Here is a 25,443-nt window from a genome sequence, read left to right as displayed (position 1 = left end):
AACAAATCATTCAAGAAAGAAAATAGAAAAAGGGGAGTCCTTTGCACCCCATGCACCTTTTTGAAGAGAGATCAAAAGGTTCAAAGACTTTTCAACTATGAAAGGACGACTCACCTTCTCAGGTCTACTCTTTTTGGAGTATATATTACCTCCTGAACCGCAGCATATCCAGTTAGTAATTCCCCTCAAAGCCTTCTTCCTAACTTGTCAACAACAATGTTCTCTGAAGGCTCTCTCGCCCTGTACAATTTTAATTAAGGTACATGTGTCTCATTCTGCTCTCTATTATGAACTGGTCACTTTTTAGTTCTGCATTTCTTATGTATTACTTTTACATGATTTTGAAAACTTTTATGTTTGTGTGCTCGTAGCTTAATTAGCTCTTTCATTTCATAGTTTAACTAGTTTTCTATAGACCTGCCTGACGAACTGAGATTGTTCCGGACTTTCTCGAACTCCGGTTAGATGCATAGTCTAGCGATAAAGAGAATTTAAAATATAGAAGTTCCTACGACGATTTTAAGTTAATATGCAGTAGTGTTAACCTAAATACACAGTTAAATTATTATTGCAGATGTTAGTAGAATGGGGAACTTGAACAAAAATTACTGAATTCACGTGAATTTCTAAACAATACTAACTTCTCCCCCACTGGCGAGACATCAATATGTAGAATTTTCATTGCCACAAATGAAAAAGAAAATTAAGAGAAAAAAAAGAGGTTAAGAAAGACAGAGGGAGCACTTACTAATGAGAGGATACATAGAAAAATGAGAGATTAAGGGGAGTTCAGATAAGGGGGAAGAAGAAGGCTGGAGCTAAAAGATATTTTCACTGTTTTCAATTGACATGATATAATTATATAGGACAAAACTTTAATGAAAAAAAAGCAAAACTTTCGAAACGATCATAAAAGATTATCGAAATTTGTTATCACGAAGAACTTGTCACTAAGGATAAAATAAAAAATTGAAGTTATATTATTTACAAGTTTAGAAAACTGCCATTTTTGAAAGAGACTAACAAAAATGCCTGCTACCACGCAAACTGAAATACTACATCCATATCAAATGCACACCTATTAACATGGGCGTAGCTAGCATACTGCTAGAAAAAAAATAATTTTCCATTCATATTTGGTGAGAAATTTATGCTATAAAATATGATTTTTTCATCTCATTCTCACCAAAATAATTCACTCGAAAAATGTATGGCGAGAAATAAATTTCTATTGAAATGCTGGAAAATTTCATACTTTTGCCGTGTGAAAACATTATTATTTAAATTTTTCCAACTGACAATTAGTGGGAAATTAGTGAGAAAATAGAGATTTTTTTGTCATGGCATGAGAAGTACATGTTCTTCGGAATTCAATAATTTTGGTCCAAGTCATGTATATTTTGAGAAATTCACTGATTATATACATATAATAAAATTAAATTATAAATAGCAAAAACTAAGGACCCGTTTGCTATGAGAATTGTTAGTTTTTTTCGATTTTTTTTTCATTTTATTTAAAAATTTGTGTTTGGCCGTGAAAATTTCAAATACAACTTTTATATGTGAAATTTGAAAAACATTTAAAATTTTATTTTCACTTTTTTACTTCAAATTACCAGATATTCTCTTGCAAAAACTGTAAACAATAATTTTGTAAGAAGTTGACACAAATATCATAGGACGGAGGAGAAGGAAATATCCTCCTTTCTCTTGTTAGATGAAGGGATACCTTATCAGGTATCATCTTCTTCAAAGAAGAGATGGCAGGGAAGATATTAGCATATTGATGGTATTAAAAAAGGTTCAACTTTATCCTTTGAAGAGGTGAATAGGAATTGATGACGCAGAAAGAGAGACCAGAAATGAAACAAGATTTGCACATCTTAGGGAAAAGGGACTGATTTGCCCCTCTAATTTGCAAAATAGTTCATATTTACCCTTCGTTATACTATCAGTCTACTTATACCCCTACTGTTAGAATAGTTGCAATATTTACCTCTATATTTAACCCTTGTCCACTGTGGCCAAGTCGTGGGGGATAAATATGAACCATTTTCCAAAGTAGAGGGGCAAATCAGGCCCTTTTCCCAAAATGAAAAAAGAAACTAATTTGACGATGATAATTAAGTTGTTTCCTTTCACCCCAATTAACTCTTTATCTCAAAATCTAGCTGATAAATGCACACATTAACTAACATATCAAGATTCAGATCATAAACAACAAAATTCAATACAATAATATCATTCAATTTACGTCCTCGTCTTTTGTACGCACCAGAAAAAAAAAGTAAGCACCAAAACAATAAATTCGTGTCAAAAAGTAGCATCACAAGTTCACAACAAATTAAAAGTAAAAAAGAAAAAGAAAAATCACGCTTTGAAGCACCAAGGGTTGTAACTATGGTGGCCGTGGTTGTGGTTTCCTTATCAATCAATTCTTGAACATGTCAAAGACAGCATTTTAATGGTGAAGAAGAAGGCATCATTTGGTCTTTTAATTTTAAGACTCATTTAATTGGGATTGCTGACATGGCCTCTTATGTGCCTTCTTCTTCACCATTAAAATGCTGTCTTCGACATGTTCAAGAATTGATTGATAAGGAAACTACAACACAGCACCACAACCACGGCCACCATAGTTACAACCCTTGGTGCTTCAAAGCGTGATTTTTCTTTTTCTTTTTTACTTTTAATTTGTTGTGAACTTGTGATGCTACTTTTTGACACGAATTTATTGTTTTGGTGCTTACTTTTTTTTTCTGGTTCGTACAAAAGACGAGGACGTAAATTGAATGATATTATTGTATTGAATTTTGTTTGTGTGCATTTATCAGCTAGATTTTGAGATAAAAAGTTAATTGGGGTGAAAGGGAACAACTTAATTATCATCGTCAAATTAGTTTCTTTTTCATTTTGGGAAAAGGGCCTGATTTGCCCCTCTACTTTGGGAAATGGTTCATATTTACCCCCACGACTTGGCCACAGTGGACAAGGGTTAAATATAGGGGTGAATATTACAACTATTCTAACGGTAGGGGTATAAGTGGACTGATAGTATAACGAGGGATAAATATGAACTATTTCGCAAAGTAGAGGGGCAAATCAGTCCCTTTTCCCCACATCTTATTTGTATTTTTTCTTCTGCACCATTTTTATCTTATTTGTATTTTTTGTTATGAATAATTCAACAAAAATAGATTTTTATTGTCTTGCAAGAAAATAAATCATTAAAAATAAGGAGATACGGTGCAAGTTACGAAAGAGTGCACACGTCGGGGGTGTAAAATGCTAAGGACTCGAAAACACATTATAAACAGGGGTGTTTTGGTTCCTTGACCTGGTGTTTCCATGTTGGTGGGGCCTGATGTGCTGACAAGCGCTGTAGAATGTTGACTTGACAACCAATTATAGCTGTAGATGAGCTGGTCCGCGTTGCAAGACAGTAGAATTGTTGGGTTCTTATCTTATACTTTTTCATTCCAAAAATATTATTTTAGTATGACTTGACATAAAATTTAAAAAATAAAGATTTTTTTTTTAAAATGTATGATTCAAAATAAGTTTTAAATATTTGTATGATTATAAATTATCTCAAAGTTAAATTATTTTTAAATATAAAAAAGTGTCAATCTTTTGGGAACAAATAAAAACGGAAAGGAATACAATCTTTTTGAAATGGAGAGTAATAATCACACGTATTTTCTAAAATAATCAATGGTCCAGATTAAAAAAATTAAAAATCAATGGTCCAGATTTGTATGCTGAATACAACCATTTTAGCCTGGTCAACAATAATCAACGGTCTTCGCGTGTACATTTGGGATCTAGCTCCTCTATAGTAGTAAATCTCTCCGGTTCCTCCGGGGTTATCCTAAATGAGTTCCACATGTTCTTTTACTGGTTTAATGGACTCGTTTCATTTTGGTAACTCAATATTTTTTCCGTTTTAAAATAAGTGAGGTTTCTAGTTGGAACACATCTTTTAAACAAGCCAACTCATTCTTAGTAAATAAGATGTATTTTTATTAACTTACAATTCATAAATATTTTGAAAAGATTGTAGTTCCTGGTTATGTAAAGCTCCCTTCATTAGAAGAATGGTAAAATTGGAATAACATCATTAATCCTTTATTAATTATGTAAAAACACCACTTATTTTGAAGGAAAAATAGAAAGATAAAAACACCATTTATTTTGAAATGAAGAAAGTAATAGTACCTGGTATTAACTAAAGTTACCAACAATTCTCTGCCCTCTCTCTTCGCTTACCTTTTACTAGGAAACCCGGATTGCATAGGAAAACAGAGCAAGTGGATGCAATATTTACTCGTACAAACCAAATAATTGGAACAAATAGGGAGGATATCAAAAGAAAAATGTTGAAACAGAGTGCGTAGTCTCAATTGAAAAATATAATTACAAAAACAAGAAGAGAAAACAAAATCCAAAATGAATTAAGATTTTTTTTTGTATTTTTTTCCCATTCTACACACTATTTTTGCAATTTTTTTAATTACACATAGGGGATAGGGGAAGGGGAAATTGTGAAGGAGATTACACATAGGGGGTAGGGAAACGGGAAATGGGAAGGAGATTACTATGTGGAGATTCGAACCTTCACCAACAAGGTAAAAGTTCAGATAGACAACCAACTGAGCTATTAAGATCCCTACTATGAAATTATATAGAGATTACGATGCATGAATTATTTATGGATGTTTGTGTAGAAATTATCATATATTATTAGTTTTTAAAGTAAAATAATTTCTTCCTATAAAATATTATAAAATAATTTCTTCCAATAAAATATTCTGTTTGTTTGTTTTTCAGCTAGTGTCCGGTTCCGTATTAGAGTCCGACTAAATTCGGAACATGCATTGTTTGGCCCATTTCTTGAGGCGGTGCTCGGAATAATTTTTTTATAAGGATGAAGAGATTCTAATCATTCCACCACAACCCATGTTGGTCCTCCCCAAAGAGTTACGTATAGGTGAATATGATACTTTCTTTCGAAAAGAAAAGATTTAAGTATGAAGTGATAGAGGGTACAATTATCATTGTAGTATTTTTATCGGAAAAGGGCCAAAATTACCCCTGAACTTTGAAAAATAGTTCATTCATACCTTTCTTTATACTTTAGGATCAATTATACCCTTACAGTTATACTATGGGGTCAAATTATACCCTTATGTCTAACTGCTGCCACGTGGTATCATTTCAGCCCTTCAAAATTATTTTACCCTCAAATAATTTTTTACCCACTAAAATAACTCAACTCGACTCAAATTTTTTTCCAGCAAAACTAATACGGATAATTTTTCCAGCAAAAATAAAATAAAAATAATTCCGTATTAGTTTGGGCTGGAAAAAAAAATCGGGTTGGATTGAGTTATTTTAGTGGGTAAAAAATTATTTGAGGGTAAAATAATTTTGAAGGGCTGGAATGATGCCACGTGGCAGCAGTTAGACATAAGGGTATAATTGACCCCATAGTATAACGGTAAGGGTATAATTGTCCCTAAAGTATAACGAAGGGTATGAATGAACTATTTTTTAAAGTTCAGGGGTAATTTTGGCCCTTTTTCGTATTTTTATTCATCTTCAATCTCGTATAAAATAATACATGAATGGACTCATAACTTAACCGTGTTTCATTTAATTGTAAATTGATAATCAAACACCATACTTGATGTGTTGAATTTTATAGAAAAATAACCAAAAAGTTACTTATCAAATATAGTATATTAACTATGCTAGTTTTAGTACATAAGTAATTCCCTTCCTAACCAAATGACACCTAATGTATTTATATTAAATCAATAGTGTATGTGTGTATATACTTACTCCATTTCAATTTGTGTATCTTACATTCCTTTTTAATCAGTTTAAAAGATATATTTATCTATATTTGATAACCTCTTAATTTCACCATTTCAATTTATCCTTAATGACTTTTTCTTATAGAAACGACATGACAAATTATCAATACTGCAAAGAATGACAAAACGACTGGTTGACTTGGCTAAAGTTAAATCTGCAGTTGCGTGCTAACATACATGAGGTCGTCAGAATCAGTTCGTGCATTTCTAATGAAGGTAAATAATGCTTTTATATCTTTAACATTACTGCTATATTAGTTATACTCTTGTTATTCCATACTGAGATATAAATTTTAAATTGTGTGATGTGCGTACAAAATGTTTTTCTTATTTAGTGATTCATTTTTCAGCATTCGGTTATTTTGAATTCTTCGTCGAAAGAATTATTTTCATCACCTATACGAGTGAGGTTTGCTCTAGTGCAGGAACACCTCCGCCGCGAAATAATAAGTCAAAGGTTCGAGTCATGTGAAAAATAACGGCACCACTATGATTCTTGTTGATCGGGGGAGGAAGGAAAACAACTTTCTAAATCAAAGGTAATTTAAATTCAATTGCCCACATTTCTGAAATGCTTTTCATCAAATTTTGATGCTTTCTTCATTTCATTTTATATGTCCTAGTTTGACAGTACATGATAGTTTAAGAAAATTAAAAAAGATTTTTTAATTACATAATCTTAAATTGAAGATGTGTATAATATAGCTAAAATGTCCTTAAATCTTGTGATTTAAACATGTCAGGTGGGATATTTGAGTTAAAAAACTATTAAATATAAAAAGTGATACTCCCTCCGTCCCAATTAATGTGATACCATTTGATTAGGCACGAAGATTAAGAAACAAATGAAGACTTTTGAAATTTGTAGTTCAAAACAATCCTTAGATATTTGTGTGGCTGTAAATCATTTTAAAAGTTAAATTGTTTCTAAATATAGAAATGTGACATTTGTTTTGAAAAACTAAAAAGAAAAGTGCGTCACATAGAAACAGATAAATATTTTTTATACCAATTAGAAAAAGTAAAATATGTAAAACTGAAACAGAGGGAATACATAAGGCTAATGGAAAGGAAAACCTACGATGAGCGAGTTAAAATAACACCATGAGAATATTCCTCCTTGTCTGAAAGAAAAAACAAATTTCAAATCCAAGCTTACAACAACATATTCCTACTTTTTTTTATGACAAACAACATATTCCTACTTTGAAGTTAGGGAGGTTGTTTTCGATAGACCCTCAGCTCAAGGAAAAATAATTCAAAGCAGTTCGGAAAAGGAAGTAATGGAAATGAAGAAAGCTCACATCAAAGCTTGAAGGGCTTCAAATTTAAGGTCCATGGTCCCTATAACTATGAGGAGAGTATTTTAACTCAAAATTCTGAATTTACTCTAGCAGTAATCTCCAAATAAAATATTTACATGGATCTATAAGCTGCACAGCGTGTAAAGTACTCATTCACAAGTGGGCTTTGACGAGTAGATATTGAAGCAAAATATTATGCAATGTATTCTGATGCACACTTCCCTGCCCAATCAAAGAGGCATGTAGCAGCACCAATTAAAAAGCATACAACCCATAGCTTCCAGTTCAGTCGCAAAGTGTCACTAAATAGAGGTGCTGCCTGACCAAATGCCAACTGCAAAAGAATAAGAACTCCAAATGCTGCCCAAAGCAAATAATTACAACAACCAATGAAGATGTTCTTCTTCTCCGGCTCTCGGGCACATAAAATGCTGAAAAATTGGCAGAAAGCAAGCCCGTTGAATATTATGGATTTACAAACCTCTTGATTACTGATTCCATGGATGTTTCTTCCTTTGCATAGAAGGGCCACAACTATGACAATCTGATAAGTAACTTGAATTATAACATTCCTCCACATGGCCTTCGTTATTAGGGGTTTGCTACATGTTTTGACGTCAGAGAGGCGACGTCGTTCATCCTCCAGTTTTCTTGAGGATTGTCCTGAGAACAATGCTAGGCCTCCAGGAAACGTAACAAGAAAGTTGAGCCAGATTAATTGAAGAGTCGTTAATGGAGCATCTCCCATAATCATTACTGCTATCAAGTTTATTGACCAACTAGCAAGAGTCAGAATGAGCTCTATTTGGATAAATTTTCTCATATTCCCACTAATAAATCTTCCAAGCTCCAACATACCTATCAGGTAATTGAAACTCCAAGTATCTATGTACATGCCAAAGTCTGCCTTTTGGATTACTAGACCATCAGACGTGCGTTCTCCAAGCATTAGAACCACTTCCCCTTTTAGCTTCAAGCATTTTACGAGAAGAAGCTTGTGAGGGAGGGAGCCATTTCCCATAATGCAGATTCTATCTATTTTCTCCATCTTCTCCGCATCGGTGATTTTATGAAAATCCTCACCATTAACCACCAGAGCATCGTCCGAGTCAGTGTTATTAATCAATCCAACTTCACGGATGATGTTTTTAAGTTCATCATGATGGGAATAAAATAGACCCGCAAAATAATATTCACGGTATTAGTGATAAACGCGGAACACTAAGTTATGGTTAAATCAGCAAGAATAAAATGCAGCAATAATGACACCAAGATTTTACGTGGAAACCCTTCTGAATAAGGGAAAAAACCACGGCCAAGAGGAGCAGCTGATATCACTATAGTAAGGAATTTTACACTGTGTAGTAACGAGTATAAATACTCCTAAGACAACTACACCCACAAAAGAAATAACACTCTTTTGATTTCCCACCTTACTATAATATCACTCACACTCTATTTTTCTTCACAAACTATTTTCTCACAGTCTATGGAACACCTCACTTTGCTCTCACTCAGATGTATTGTCTGAGATTTTGGTGTGTATAGCAAATGATCTTGGTGATGATACAAATGAACCATAAGCCGCCTATTTATAGGAATGAATTTCCTATGATGAGGTAAGCGCTTACATCACGACTATGATGAGCTAAGCGCTTACATCACGACTATGATGAGGTAAGCGCTTACATCACGACTAAGATGAGGTAAGCGCTTACATCACGGCTATGTGAACAAAAGAATTGACTTGTTGGCCAATTCCACAATTGCTACCAATGTGATTTTGTCAAAGGAAGAAAAATCTTCCTTTCTTAAAATATGGGATAGAGGACTGGACCCCACACATCAGCATCATCTTCGGAGACGAATATTGTCTTCACTTCACCTTCTGTGAGAGTTTTAACAGCAATATCTCTGATAATTTCCTGATGATTTTGCTGTGTTAACCAACCATTCTTTACAGAACAAACAATAGTAACCGATGCCTCTAACTTGAGAAGCAATGGTGTATCAATTTTGGAATAGTCCTTGTAGGATACTATCTTTCGTTTCCAATTGACGATTGCTCTAGAAACAACAAGAGATAATCCTTCCGTCATCCCCACCAATGAGACACACAGCAGGGTTCTTAATTTGGAATCTCTAGAAACTTTTGTGATGGAATTTACTATCTGACTAAATTTGGCTGGTTCTTTCTCAATTTCTAGTTCGTATTCATGCTCTTCATCTGTTTGCCGTAATTTAAAGCGCACGAACAAAACCACAAAGCTTAGAATGCTAATGACAAGCCCAGCTACATTAATCTTAATGCGCAACTTCTCAAAACAAGCATCAAAACCGAAACCCGTATGTGAAGTACTTTTGGTAATTGCTTGTCTCATTCTTTCAGTCCACTGATCTGCCTCATCACCAACACATGATGTCACTATCATCTTAGCGTCACCCTTAATCACTTTGGAACCAAGTGATAAAAAAGGGTTCTGTTCATTGATACACAACTCCACGTCATCGTCGTCATCATCATCTCGTACCTCTAAAGCTTCCCCACAATTAGAAACAAATATCCCATTTGCAGGGACTAAGTCTCCACTTCTTAAAAAAATTATATCACCATAAACAAGATCAGAGAATTGAACCACACTCTCAACTCCTCCTCTAATAACACGGACCTCCTTTGTCTCCTGATGCATCTTCACTTTTCGCTCCTCCATCTTCTTCATCAATATTTTGTCTTCCCAATATATCCGCCCAAACTTAAACATAATAAGTCCAAGTAGGGACATAAGTAGAATCAGATTGTCAAGCCAACAATTCTGTATCCCCTCTTCGTCAATTCCAAAGGCAAAAGAAAGTATTGTAGCCACTGCAAGCAAGGAAATAGTCCAGCCTTTGAGTGCCTCAAACAACAAGTTGAAGAACATGGATACAACATATATACATGTCTGAGGAGACTTGATCATTGCGTTGCGCAGGCGAATATCTTCAGTGTCATCAGCAATTCCATTTTCCAGGTGACTATCCAATGCTACAGCAAATCCAATGGCTCCTCCGAAGTCATGAAGTTCATCCCAGTCCTTCTCTTGGACAATACGGTTAATGTAGTCCCTTTGGAGAACTTGCATCTCACTACAACTTTCGTCATCCCAAGGCTCAAGTTCTGCATCATCATCAGTAATTGGTCCACTTTCTAAATCCTGTCGAAACACTAGAGTAATTGATCAGTTAGTTACTTCACCACTGGAGAAAATTAGCAAAGAAAGATATATTTTTTTAAAGTGGTGGCTACAGATAAGCATGAGTTCTGTAGATATTTGACAGGCATGAAGCCTGTCCATAATTCTTCTACTTGAAGATCCATTTGGCCCCTTGGATGGAGGGGAGATATAGCCTAATTTTATTTTATTTAGGTTTTGATTCCTATTTGAAATTCGTTTTGGCTTTAAGAGAAGAGCCATTTATTATCTATAAAGAGAGTAACCTTTGAGAATTATTTCATGGTCATTGGTATCAGTTTTAAAAGACTTTAGCACATAAGATAGGTGTTAAGATATGAAATAGAACTCTGAAAGGGTAATTTTGTAATTTCATACAGTTAGTTAGTTAGCTATAACTAATTGTCCTAGAGTTAGTTAGATTAGGAGTTAGGTGTAGCTAGTTATCAACAAACTATCAAATTATATAAGGCCTTGTGTTTCAATGGGATTAATTACAATTACAATATATGAAAAAGCAAGGCGAAAGATCTACTATTTCTGAAGAGGATGCATTTGTCCACTTTTGCTGCTCATAAACTTGAGTCTTTGACCGATGAAAGTGGAGATTTTGAGCACCACAAGTCGGTGGATATATAAGACAATGAGGTCAAGGCAATGGTCGTAATAAATGAGATACATATTAGATCATTGTGGTAACAGTGAAAGACACTTCATGCTTAAAAAACTAGCGATAACAAGTCTTCCTGCTAAAGCAATTGATGAGTTTGAAATACAAGGAGGTGGCAGTCCTATTATTGATCATATAAATATTTTTAAGGTGTTACTCACCAGAATGAGTGTTAATTTTGATGATGAGATACATGGACTTTGGCTTCTTAATACTCTACGGATTTTTTGAGAAACTTCATGTTTCTTTGAGAAATTCAGCTCCCTACAGTAAGGTAACCATGTAATATGCAAAGAGCGGTGTGTTGAATAAAAAAGTAAGGAGAAAATTTCAAGGTTCGTCCTCACAGTCAGATGTTCTATTTTTAGAAGACTGAGGGAGAGATAAAACAAAAGGTCCAAGAAATAGAGGTAAAAGCATAAGCAAATAAAAGTCCAGGTAACTGAATTATTTGAGCAATCATTGTGGCAAAAAGACATAACAAATAACGTTACACAAGCTTAAGCAAGAAACTAGAGAAGAAAAGAGAACTGAAAATAATGGAAACAATGTCATTGCTGTAATTTGAGATGACCTTTTCTTTGTCTGTGATGTACATTCTATAAATTTGATATCTCAAATTCTATAAATTTGATATCTAAAGAGACCTATTGAATAGTAGATTCTGGAGCTATATCTCATATCACGTCTAAGAAATACTCTTTTTCATTTTATGTTCCTAATGATTTTGGAGTGTAAGTGATGAACGATGTTGGTGAGGTTAAAGTGATTGATGTTGGTACAATTTTTGTCTTGCTTTTTCATATGTTGTGATTATTCCTATTTCAAAAAAGGGGCCAAATATACCCCTTGTTATACTTTCGATTCAAATATACCCTTTGCTGCTATACTTTCGGTGAAAATATACCCTCATCTGTTAAGACTGTCCAAGGTGAACACCAGGTTTGATGTTGCAATGACAACTCGGTGAGTTGGATACCATGTGGCATGACACCTTATCACGTCAACCCATTTAGCCTCCTCTTCCCGCCACCTATCTCCCCCGCTTGCGCCGACAGTGGTAGCGGCGCGGATGATTCATATTCACTCAGCTGTTTTCCCCTTCCGACGATCTTTTCCTCCGTTCCGTTGGATTGTAACGTCGTGGTGATGGACTTCAAAGCCCTGCTTGGGGAGCTCTGGTGAACCATCATCAACTCTCTGATTGTCACAGTGCACTTTGAAGTGGTTGTCCAATCAATAGGGAATTAAAATGCTTCTCGCAAGATTCCTCACTTCCAGGTCCACTTCTCTGAGTGTTTCCTCTTTAATTCCTATATTTTGTCATTCAATTTCATCACTACCATGTTCTAAACCACCTGTAGAAATTCCCCACTCATTTGACGAAACTCATGTCCTAAATCAACTTTCCGACCTTTTACCCATCTGTTAATCAGTTACAAGTTAGGGTTTTGGATGAGCTTTCAACTCCCGGAGAGTTGATTATGGTTCACTGGAGCTCTCTAAGCAGGTCTTTGAAGTCCGCCACCACAGCGTTACAATCCAAAGGAAAGGAGGGAAAGATTGTCGGAAGGGGAAAACGGTCGAGTGACATTCCATTGTCATTGCTGCTACCTCTGTTGCCGCAAGTAGAGTAGACAGGTGGCAGGAAAGAGAGGGATATCTGGGTTGACGTGGTGAGGTGGCATGCCACGTGGTTTCCACCTCACCGAGTTGTCATTGCCACACCAGACCTTGTGTCCACCTTAGACAATTTTAACGGAGAAGGTGTATGTTTGGACCGAAAGTATAGCGACAGAGGTATATTTGAATCGAAAGTATAACGAGGGGTATATCTGGTTCCTTTCCGATAGTACATGGTATATATGGCCCTTTTCCGTTCCTATTTTAAACATATCTTACTGCTCATATTTGTGAAGAAGATGCATTAGCCATTTTTCGCTGCTCCTCATAATAAATCGAGTATATGATTGGTGAAAATTGGGTTTTGAGCACCAACAAGTATGTGCATGTATAAGACAATAGGAGATAATTTTTGTAACTATATTATAAATGAGATACATGCTAGATCATAGTGGAAAAAGTTGAAGACACTTCATGCTGAAAAAACTAGCAATAAAAAGTCTTCCTGCTAAAGCAATTGATGACCTTTAAATACGAGGGGGTAGCAGTCCTATTCTTGATCATATAAGTAATTTTCAAGGTTTCATTAAATAGTTGTGTAGAATGGGTGTTAATTTTGATGATAAGATACATAGACTTTGACTTCTTAATGCTATGCTAGATTCTTTGAGAAACTCTACATGCTTCTTTGAGAAATTCCTATTGATAAGGTAACCGTGGAGTATATCGAGAGTGGTGTGTTGAATATGAAAGCAAGGAGAAAATCTCAATGTTTGTCCTCACAGTCAGATGTTTTATTTATAGCCAGAAAGAGAGATAAAATAAAAGGTCCAAGTAATGGAGGTCAAAGCATAAGCAAGTCAAGGTTTAGGTAACAATTACATGGAAATGAAAGAATCCCGAGTGATTAATGAAGAAAATTTTGCAGAATCAAAGGTGGCCCTAGTTTATTGGTGCAATTAATGATTGTGGCAAGAAAATATATACTGGAATATGCTTCGATAAGCTTAAGCAAGACACTAGAGAAGGAAAGAGAGATGTTCTTCTCTTTGCCTGTGATGAAAATGCCATCAATTTTGGTATCCCATAAGATTAGTTGGATAGTAGATTCTGGAGCTGCATCTCATATCACGTCCTTTGAAGTGTAAATGATGAACAATGCTGGTGAGGTTAAAGTGATTGATGTTGGCACAGTTTATTTAAAGACTAATAAGGGTTCGACGTTAGTTGCTCAAAACGTTAAACATGCCCATAATATATTTAAATATATATATATATATATATATATATATAAATTTGATTTTGTTGGAAAACTATATGTTGAAGGTTATTATAATGCCTTCTTTAATGACCAATGGAAGCTCACCAACGACTCGTTAGTTGTGATTTGAGGAAGCTTATGTATCAATTTGTCTCTTGCCGTTGCTAATTGGATGGTGATATTCAGTTTGATTTGCCAAGAATGTTTCTAATGATCACTTGAAAGTTATTGGGTGTGAAACTTGTGTTCATGTTCCTAAAGATGCTCCAGAAACATCTAGTAGAAGTTCTACTAGGGAAAACAAAAATCAACACATTATTATCCTAATGAGTATGTATATTTTTTTAGTTGACGTGAAGAACCTGAAAATAGAGCTGTCAAAATCGACTTGGCCCATGAAGTTGGCCAAACCCTATCCATTAACTGGGGTTGGGCTAAGTTTTTTTTGCAGCCCATTTAGAAGTGAGGTTCAAAAGTCCGGCATCACTTTGCCCGTAAGCATCAAAGGCCCTCAGAGGCTAGGCCGAGGCAACACGTGAGGTTTGGATTTAATTAATTTATTAATTAAAATGTCCGAAATAATTAAACAACGGGGCAAAGCTTTATTGCAACCAAACACAACTCCTTTTTCAACTCCAACTTCAGCTCCAACTCTAAAATTCTAAATAAAGTGAAAAATATTTGGTTTTCATGGTCAAACGCCTACTAAATGTATATATTAGAATGACCCATTAGGAATATATCATAATAACACCTATAGTATTACATCTTATCAAAAGAGGACACAACCTTGCTTTCTCCGATTAAAATATCTTCAAGGCAAAATTGCAAGTAGAAACATAAACTCTCCTTACAACTAACCGGAATAAGAATTGCGACTAGAGTCAAGACATACACTACAAAAGTAGCATTTTCACACCACATTCTCTGTGAGATTCGACCTCAACCTCGTTGGGTTACTATATTTGACAGCGTCCACTTTACGCCATTTGTTAGGTGTACTTTAAGCATGTCAATATTAATTATTATGTTACACACCTGTTATTAAAATGAAGACCTATAATGGCTGGTGATTTTTTAGTAACTATCTTGCTTACTGCTTAGTAATATATATTTTTCGAGTATATATACATGTGAGGTGACTGAAGTTTTTGCATTGATGCATATGTTATGCAATGTTGTGGATGCAAATGAAGATCATTGTCACATTTTTTCTGTTATTATGTTTCAGTCTATTTTTAAATTTTATTGAAAGGCCAATCCGTCCTAGCTCCTGGCCCACTCAGAGCTGGATTTGGCTGCTATTTTAAAGACCCTTCAGTAAAAAGGGCCACCCCTCCTAGCCCACTGGCCTGCTGGGGCTGGGTTGGGTTTGGACAGCCCGTTTTGACAGCTCTACCTAAAAGTTATGATGATGGAATGTAAGATACTCACCGAGACCAGTGGATAGACGCCATGATCCGGAGGTAAGGTGGCAGTGGGGTGGGTGGATAGTATTGTAGTGGGTTGAGGATGCGTTGGTGTGATTTTATTGATTCATTTTCTATCAAATTTTTAAGAAATTTTTTTTCTCCTATTTTGAGGAAAACATTTTTTCATAGAAAAATAATTTTCAAGATATTTAGTACAACCAAACAAGAGAAAATAGGAAAACATTTTCTGTCATACTAAACACACCCCTTGTTGCTCTGGCCCAGAAATCTCTATGTGAACCAAGCTTTTTCAAATTGCGCTTCTCGCTTGGTTCACCGTCGGATCGAGTTGATTTTTGATTTGAGAGTCCTCAACATCTGATTCTTGGATTTGAAAGGTGGAGATGGTTTGGAGGCGCGCATCTTCAAATTTCAGCCATGAATAGCAGGTCCGTTTTTATGTTATTTCTCTCTTTTATTCAATTAGGAAAACATTTGGGGAGGCTTGCATCTTCAAACATTTGCGTTTGGTACGACAGGAAATGTTTTCCTATTTTCTCTTATTTGGTTACACTAAATATCTTGAAAAATATTTTTCTATGCAAGATGTTTTCCTCAAAATAGGAGAAATATTTTTCCATAAGAATTTGAGGGAAAACATTTTCCAAATTAATAAAAACACCAATGCATTCCCAACCCGCCCCTCAAACCCTACGCTCCAAATCTACCCACCACCACGTCCACCCCCTCACACCCTATCACCACCCCTAACCCACGCACACCCCACCACCACCCCTACCCCACCCCAAAAACCACACCCCCCAACCACCAACCCCCCTCACTCCACCCTAAATCCTCCCCCCCCCACCACCTTTCACCCACCCCACCACTCAAAAACCACATCCCCACGCCCTACCACCAGCCCACACCCCACCTTCCGCCACCACCCGTCCCACTTTCCCCAAACACCTCCACGACCCACCCACCCTATCATCCACTCCATTTTCTATTTTTTTGATAATTGTTTCTTACCCCCAACTACTTTCCACCCTAGAAGTTGCACTCTGAATTCAAAATCTTTACACTGGTGTTGCTTTGAACATATGTAAATGCTCTTAAAATGACATTTTTCAACTTACGTACCAAACATAAGAAATGAGTTGGGAAAGCACTTATTTTCTGAGAATTTTTTTTTTCTTGGAAAACATTTTCCGTCATACCAAACACACCTTTAACGAACGAATGAATTTTCAAAGTAAGAGTGACATGCCTCTCTGCCTAGAGGTAAGGTGAGGTTAGTGGTTTAAGACTTTGTCCAGAAAAAAGATTTAGTGAAATATAGTAACAAAGAAATTTCCATAATAGGAAGCAATTAATTCTATGTTCCCTGATGTATCTGGCAAAATTAGGACTTATGAAATCCTTTCTTTGGTGAAAAAGAAAACCCAACAGGTTTGGAAAGGGGGTTTAACCCCAACACGTGTAGCTAACAATATAGAGTTTTTTATATCTTGCGAGGTAAGGGTTTTCGTGAAACATACCTGCCCATACAAGTAGTATTGCATAGTTCGATAACTAATCGGATAACACAAAAGAATGTCGTGGAATTGGAGGACAATCATTGTGTACGCTTTAGGAGGTATTTTGATTTATGATATATGAAACTCGAAACATGTATCGTCTGTGTAAGCTTGTCTTGGATTGCTTCCACGTATTTAGCATGTTATTTTCATCAGTAACATAGTGTTTGTTATTTGAAAATGTGTTGAAGATATCAAATGTTCGTTGCTCAGTATCTTGGCTACTCAAGAAATTTGAATAGTTGCTCTTTGAATCTAGAGTGAATTTTAGAGTAAAGGCAAATAAGGCTGTAGGAAGATACTTGTTTCTATAAACGGGTTCAAGCTAAATTAAAGGAAGGATGAAAATAAGAGACCTGCCCTTATTAATTGCGGTCACTGGTTCACTGCTCGAACAAGCCCATGTTAACCAACCATAACAGGCACCAACAGTTCGTAAGAAAATTTAAATTGTAGTCATAGTGTATTTGGTGTCAGAGCCAGAATTTCTAGTAACGGAATTCAAAGCATATATAAATGAACACTCGAAGAAGTCAATAACATTCAACATCTATTACACGCATGCATAAATATTACACATGCAGCGTAATTTCCGACCATGTGTATATTTATGCACCAGTCTATGGGAGTGAGGAAATAGCTACTTGCCTGGACATAGCTGGTCGTAGAAGGTCGTCTGGTAGCTAATTTGGCCACGACAATGAAACGAACAAGTGCAAGGATCCTCACCCAGGACTGTCTCGGATTTCTAACTTTATCTCCTGCAATGATCGAAACATTTGGTCAATAACTCATGAAAGTATGATTAAATATATTTAGCAGGGATAGGACACAGAATTAAATATGTTTAGCTACCGATTGGACACAGTGGCGTTATAGTCAGAATTTTCACCAAAAGAAATCAAAATATAAGGAGGTAAGTATACGAGAAATCGGGAGGATTCAAAATATAGTATCGGGGGCTGAGAGTGGCAGACCAAGAATATTTGTGCAAACGTATTCAGACACACTACGATAACTATTAGTGGGAGTGATAATAAACGCGCGCAAGGGAACTGGTGTAGCAATCTGAGTTTATTACTCTATAAACTAAAATAAATCTCAAGAGATAACTAAAATGAACATAATAATAAAAGATAATGACCTTCAAACTAAACAACATTTTCAATATAACATAAACAAAACAATTAATTTTTAAATTTGTCTACAAAATTTGTTTCATGTATGCCTATTGCCTGCATAAAAGATAATTTGTCAATTGTTATTGCTAATGAAAATGAGTCTTACTTTCCTTTTTAGTCATGGTAAAAGTCAACCAAGCGACTAGGTTATGAAACAATATTTTGAAAGGCAGTTTTGCAATGGTGCTTGAGATCTGATTCGGGCGTTAGACCTATAAATGAATCCGCTTCAACTAGGGGTGTACATGGACCAGGTTGGTTCGTATTTTTCAAATACCAAACCAAACCAATTGCATTGGGTTTTTAAATTTATAAATCAAACCAAACCAACAAAAGTCGGGTTTTTCAAGTTCGGGTTTTCTCGATTTTTTCGGGTTGCTTGGATTTTTTTGGTAAAATCTTCATACTAAACATATAACTTGTATTTCAATTTTTTTTTTAGTTACAGTAAGATATGGCTATCTAATTAAGATACGTTTTAAGAAAATAACACAAAATGTGAGATGAGAGATGAAATTGTCCTAAAGTATTCTACAAAAAAAATAAAATGAAATCGCATAAAATAAAATGATCATAATCTAAAAGTACTAAGTCATGTTATAATAAATCCTACTAATTTATAAGGCATATAGAAAATGATCATAATCTAAAAGTATTAAGTCATGTTAAAATAAGTAAGGCTAATACTTATTAATTACAAGGCTAAATATTAAAGAAAAAAATAAAATTAAGTTATATATTTTCACTGTCTAAATCATAAAACTAAATAATAGATATTCAAAATTATTGTCATTCCTAGTGTTAGAATTGAATTTCGTTTGTTAGCATTAGTATTGATTTGACTTTTTGTTGGGTTTTATCTGAGTTACTAACGTCTATGGGCTATAAAACTTATTGACCATTCAAAGTTCTAAGTCCAAACTTGAAATAATATGTTAAAAGACAAAAAAACTATGAAAAAGTTTAAGAAATATTTATAAATAACATTATAAATAGATTTTTTTATGTATGAAATATTTATTAAACTTTGTATATATAATGTCGGATTGGTTTGGTTCGACTTTTTTTTTTTTTTTAGTTAAAACCAATTCAAACCAATGGTGGTCGGGTTTTTCTTTTTAAAACCAAACGAAGTCAAATCAAAACACTAATCGGGTTTTTTTCTCGGTTTGATTCGAATTGTCAGTTTGGTGCGGTTCCCTAGCTTCAATCACTGCGCCACACCAAGCGGATTCAAATTTCTCTCTTTTTAATATTACTTATTCTTTTCTAACAGTACTTCTTATTATAAAATTGTAAATTATTTCGGTGAAGCGGATTCAACCGAACCCACTTGAACTCACCTGGTTCTTACCCTGGTAGAGTTAGCATACGGTTTACGGGTTCAGCCGAATTCAGTAACTTTGATTTAAATTCTGTATTTCTCTTAATAATTTCATTGAATATGTATAAATTACTCCCTCCGTTCCAATTTAAGTGTCTTACTTTCCTTTTAGTCTGTCCCAAAAAGAGTGTCTCTTTCTATATTTAGTAAGTTGACAATTTAAACATTCTATGTGGCAAGTTAATAACCACAAGATTCAAAAAACATTTTAGTACATTACACACATCTTTAATTTAGGACCACAAAATTCAAAAATCTTTCTGTGTTTTTTTAACTCTGTGGCTAGTTAAACTAAAACACTTAAAATGGGACGGAGAAAGTATTTATTTGGAACTAGTTTAAAAGCACTAAAATTTCAAATCTATAAGTTTTAAATCCTAGTTCCGCCTCTATACACTGTATATGCATAATTCTTTTTACCTATCTACATGCAGTCATGCACGATTATTGAACTCGCAGTCAGGTGTTTCTTGATTTACATGTCTCTATAAAGTGTGTGTTTCTTCTTCCTTGGCATGCATTCAATTAATACTTAATAATCAATATATTATTCGAGCACGTGTTTTTTTTAATATTCTAACCCTACCCAAACTCATGTCATCTGATTAGTAAATGCTAGTTGGATCCAGAGGTGGAACCAATATTCGAAGCTTATAGATTGGGGGTTCTAATTCTTTAAAGTTATTGAGTTCTAAATTATTAATTTATACATATTCGATAAAAAATTTAATACAAATATATGGTTTGGACAAAAGCTACTGGATTCGGCCACGAAGGGCTAGCTCCGCCCCACTTGGACCTGTTATTCTCGAAACGTCAGCCAACTTTCAACTTTCTTTAAAAAACGTCTGATTCTTAACTGTTTTTTAGGATCTTCATGGTGGAAGTTGAACAAAGATGTAGGAATCTCGAAGGGAATAAGGGCTCAAAGTTTTTCGAAATTTTTATAAAAAATGTAATAGCAGAATTTAGGGTATGGGTATGTGTGGTATGAAGGAAAAACATAAGTCGTTTTCTAACTTATTTTCTGATGTTTGATAAGCAAGTAGAAAATATAGTCTCAAAAGAATTTATACAAAATCGAGACACTATGGAGATGAGAGTGAGTGTAAGAGTATATGGGTGGTGGAGGCAGGGGCGTATGTAGGCTTAAAGGTGGGGGTTCAATTGAACCCCTAACTCTCGACGCGGAACATAAATTTATGAGTAAAAAATTATTAAAATTATAATAAATAATAAATATGAACCTATAACTTTTAAAATACAATGGGTTCAACTAAAAATCTTAAAAGGTTAACCCTTAAAGTTTAAATTCCGGATCCGCCTTTGGGTGGAGGTGGGGGCTATTGGGGATTGGGGGGGGGGGGGGGTTGGGTGGGAAGGAAGACAATATCCTTATTCTTAAAAAACTTATTTTCCTAGAGACAATATTTCTCAAAAAATTTGGCCAACCAAACATGAAAAAATTGGATAACTTTCTTTGGCCCTCATTTTTCTATTTTAGAAGAAAAACACTTATTTCGTTTTTATTCATTTTTCTCTTTATAAAATTTCGTCGATCTTTCCTTTCATCTAGGACTTGTAAAAATATCCTCTGATTTTTATTCTAATTCCTCCCGTTTTTTACCCAATCGGTTTTTCTGAAACTGAAAAATGAAAGGGTTTCAGGTTGTAATTTTATACCCTCTATATTTATATAAATGCTGATACTTTTCTCGATTTAGAGCTCGTTTAAGTTAGTTGATTAAAAGTAGCGACAAGCATCAAGTGCTCAAAAATACTTTTAGATGCTGAAACTAATTTTATAAATAAAATGTTCTGAAACTAATAATAAATAGTTAATATATTTGGTAAAAGATGTTGATAAGCACTTTTTTTTAAAAAAATTAAAATGATTGATATGTCCTCAAAGCTATTTTCGAAAAATATAAATTTGAACATATGCTTACATAAAAAGGACGAATGGCGGAATATAACATAATTAAAAGTTACTATGTGAATGAAGAGTATTTTGGAATTAAATTCAAAAGATATTAGGGATAAAATCGTAAAAGATTTGGTTAATATAAAAGTGCCTATAATTTAGCTATTATAAGTCGAGAGTGACCAACTCATGCCTTGTAGTTAATTTTAGCTTATAAGCACTTATGATATTTATCAAACACGTACATATAAAAATAATAATAAAAAAACTTATACGGAGTAATAAGATAGTTTGACTCGCTGATAAACTTAGCAAATGAGATCATTCCGAACATCCTCTTACCCTTTTTCCTTTTTTCCTTTTTATGGTTTAACCTCAAAAAAGGAAGGGAAAAAAAGAAAAATATATGTACGCCCTTATGAGAAGTTGAATGGATTATTGTGCATGTTAAATATGTCGCAATGCTAGGTAGCTTCCTCACAAACTAAAGGAGAAAAATATATACAGTACGCGTTTTTTATAGAATTTTAGAATGGTTTTGACAAAGTCAAAAATGATGCGCTCCTTTAGCTACTTTTTTTTTAAAAAAAAAGTTTTTTTCTATTTAAGAAAACATATATAGTTGTCACGCTAAAAACTTACCTGTACCGGATGTTTACACCAAATCAATGAATGCATGTCATGTGTATCAATATATAATAACATCAATTAACCATGGTTGGTAAATGTATATATTTACTATATTAAATTACTTAACTTCAGTAAATTACACTAGCTAGTGCGGTGGAAACGCTCGGTGTGGGTAAGTTTCACCTAGTTATTGTCACCATTAATGATTTAAGTTATAAATATTGATAGTACGTGTAAGTAATTTTTTGATATTATCAGTGAATTTTAACCAATGATTATATGTTAGTTATTATTTTTTTAATCAAAATACCAATTAATATATCTTAAGAAATTTATAAGTAATTACTTAATAAGCGATGTTTAAACATTTTATATAGAGTCAGTATGAGAACTTAAACTCTGAGTTTTATTAGTATCGAGTTTAAGTTACATGCACCATCAATGTAAGAAATTTTTATACTATCCGATCACCTTTATCTGTTCTAGCTGGTAATTTGTCTTATTTTCAAAAATACAAATTCACATTTTAAAGAGACTTATTTGTAGATATTCTTTTAGAGTGACCTGATAATGTACAAAATTTCTTACATTTACATATTAATACTTAAACCCTAAAGTATACTTAAACCCTAAAGTATCTATACCAGGGTTACTTGTTAAGTAATTATAGGTAAATTTCTTGATAAAATATTAGTGATTGGTAAGTAAAATAGAATGGGGTTTTCAGATTACGTAAGCTGGGTCGATCCATTTTAACCTAGTCTATTTAGTAAGTATTAATCTCCCAATCTGTTTTAATTTTGGCCCGTAAACTTACAGACGGATTAAATCATGATCATCTATTTTCTCTGTAATTTATTTTTAACCTGCCCAAATTAAATCCGATCACCCATTTACCACAACGCAAACTCCATGTAAGTACGTATTAGTAACAAAATAATGAAATATTAAAACATGGTGTTTAATTTCAAGAAAAATTCCGGTCAACTTCTTGTTCTCACCTGCTTGCTGGTCAGAATGGTTCACAAAAGGTTTGGTAATTTGTTCTTGAAGGTCCATGTCATTGTCCAACATCAAATCAACTGCTGCAGTTTCCTGTTCACCCAGAAGAATCAACAATCAGAAAATAAACTGACAAGAGGTCGGGTTTTAGAGTAAAGTTAGTCTCCTGGTTAGATTAGATGCAGATTCATGATTTAAGTTTTATGAATTCAATCTTGAATGTTGGTACTTGATGATATACAATAAGAACATATTACAAAAGTAGAGATGGCTTGGTTTCCCGATCCTCCTACACAAACTGAGGATGGAACAAACTTCATCCTATACATGAGAGTAGTAGGTGAGAGTTGAGTTCTAAAGAAAATTCTAGATTGGAAAATGTTAAACATTTAAACATATATACAAGTACTACCCTCTATCTACTGTACAATCCTCAAGGGACATCAAAATGATAGTACAAACTTAATAGTTGTCTCTCCGAACTGATGAATGAATTATTACTACTACAATAACAACAACAACATACTCGGTAATATTCTCACAAGTGTGGTTTGGAGAGGGTGGGTGTATACTCAGGCCTTACCCCTACCTTGCTGGGATAGAAAAGCTGTATGTTATTTGTAAAACTGATATTTGTAAATCCTATTTGTATCGAAAGTATTTAGTTCACATGCACCCCTGCTATTGATTACTATTAGGGTGGAATGGGTTTAACAATCAACTGATTGATGACACTTTATTATTACGTACTGTGCAGAAGTGCAGAATATATACGTACCTCGAAAGGAGATCGGCCAGCGCCACGTAGGATTCCAGTTGCTTGGATAAGCAAACGCAACCTACTCCATTTCGATGTCGGAATTGCTAAAACTTTCACAAGAGAATTGCAGCTTTCCATACTGATTTTTACGGAACTGCTGAAGTAGCAGCATGTATTTATTAAAAGGTATATACGTTGGACATCCCTCTATATGTATGCCTTGATCTTATACGTACTCTTTCTTTTTAAAATTAAACACTTAAACTTTTTTGAAAATTGTACACTTAACCTCCTTCATATGGTAAAAATTCTATGGACGTGAGCAAATTTTAATTTGAGTATATAATAGTAGTTCCTTTGGAAAGTTTTATCTGCATTTTTTGTCTTCAAATTGAGAAAACGCGTTTTTCGTTGCTAGGGGTAGCGTTTACATAACGAACAGCACGCGTTTTTTTTTTTTTTTTTTTTTTTTTTTTTAACACACTCCTAAGATTTATTTCTTAATGTCAGCATTATATCATTCTAACATGATTCATTAAGCTTATTTCTTTGTTCAGTCCATTTTTTATCTTTTGCTTATTAACGTGTTCCTTGTCACATCTTTAGTCTTAATTTGCTTAATGTAATTTTTTTATTAAGTATTTATCTTGCAAAACTCTCAAAACAGGAAATGACCATAAATTACTTAATTAATACTACTACTTTCTTCGGTTTATTGGTGTTTTTAGCTCGGGCACACCCGTTAAGAAATCAATTAATTGACCTAAAAAGTAAGTAGAAGATTTTTATTACTAAATTACCCTTTATTAAGTAGTACCTATTAATATGATTTCTTGGTTATGTAAAAACTCATTTATCCAAATGAGGGTTAATTTGGAAAAAACAACTTCTTGATTATGTAAAAACCAGTCATTTGGACTAAATGTAAAAACTAAAACTACCATATACTATTGATAGAAGGAAGTATAAGATAGGAGTGTCAATTACTAGCAGTAGTTAATAACTTCCTTACATTTTGAGAAGATAAGTTATTTGTGCCTTTCTAAAAGAGTTATAGTATTGAATGAATGTATAGAAATTTCTTATTTTTTATTTTAGCTTAGTTTTTATGATTCTGATTTTAGTATTTTAATTGATATAATTAGATGAATTATGTTTAAACGGATTATCTCGGGGAAGAGGTGCTCGCTTTCACATAAGTCTTTTGTTAAGTAATAAACTGATGATGTTCTTTATTTGTAGTGTATGACTTTCATTATACAGAGGGTTTAATCGTTTGATTTGTAAAAATAGAAATAACAATTATATGTAGGAATGATTTTTATAGGAAGTCTTAAGTATCTTATCATAAAATGTATGAGAGCGTATGCAACTATGTTGCTCGGACTGTTTGAAAATATCGATGGGTGCGAGACGGATACTTCATAAATAATACTATTTTTGTAGAATCCGATATAAATTAATGCGGCAAGATTTTTAAAGTCCAACATATGCCATCTCATAATTTCAATAAAAGGAGGGATATTTGTAATTGGTGAAATAAGGTAAAATTGAACCATTTTCAATACATTGGGGCATTTGTTCTTAATCCTTTTCCGTGCTTTTTAATTATAAAACTGCA

At 34.0% G+C, this 25,443-nt stretch overlaps 1 long non-coding RNA gene across 3 annotated transcripts; it reads left to right on the top strand.

Moving 5' to 3' along the window:
* The first annotated feature begins 5 nt into the window (after nt 1–5).
* LOC132614247 (uncharacterized) lies at nt 6–24,160 on the top strand. 3 transcript variants are annotated; one of them, XR_009572221.1, is made up of 6 exons: nt 6–259; nt 5,965–6,095; nt 6,305–6,418; nt 13,617–15,415; nt 15,647–15,810; nt 23,820–24,160. It is a non-coding gene; the product is annotated as an uncharacterized LOC132614247 (long non-coding RNA). The 3 variants fall into 3 exon arrangements; XR_009572219.1 differs by lacking the exon at nt 13,617–15,415 and having other exon boundaries at nt 15–259; XR_009572220.1 differs by lacking the exons at nt 13,617–15,415; nt 15,647–15,810 and having other exon boundaries at nt 23–259.
* Nucleotides 24,161–25,443: the final 1,283 nt, after the last annotated feature.

The sequence above is a fragment of the Lycium barbarum genome, chromosome 10, assembly GCF_019175385.1.
Source record: "Lycium barbarum isolate Lr01 chromosome 10, ASM1917538v2, whole genome shotgun sequence".
Taxonomy (NCBI): Eukaryota; Viridiplantae; Streptophyta; class Magnoliopsida; order Solanales; family Solanaceae; genus Lycium; species Lycium barbarum.
This window is presented reverse-complemented; position numbering and strand designations above follow the sequence as displayed.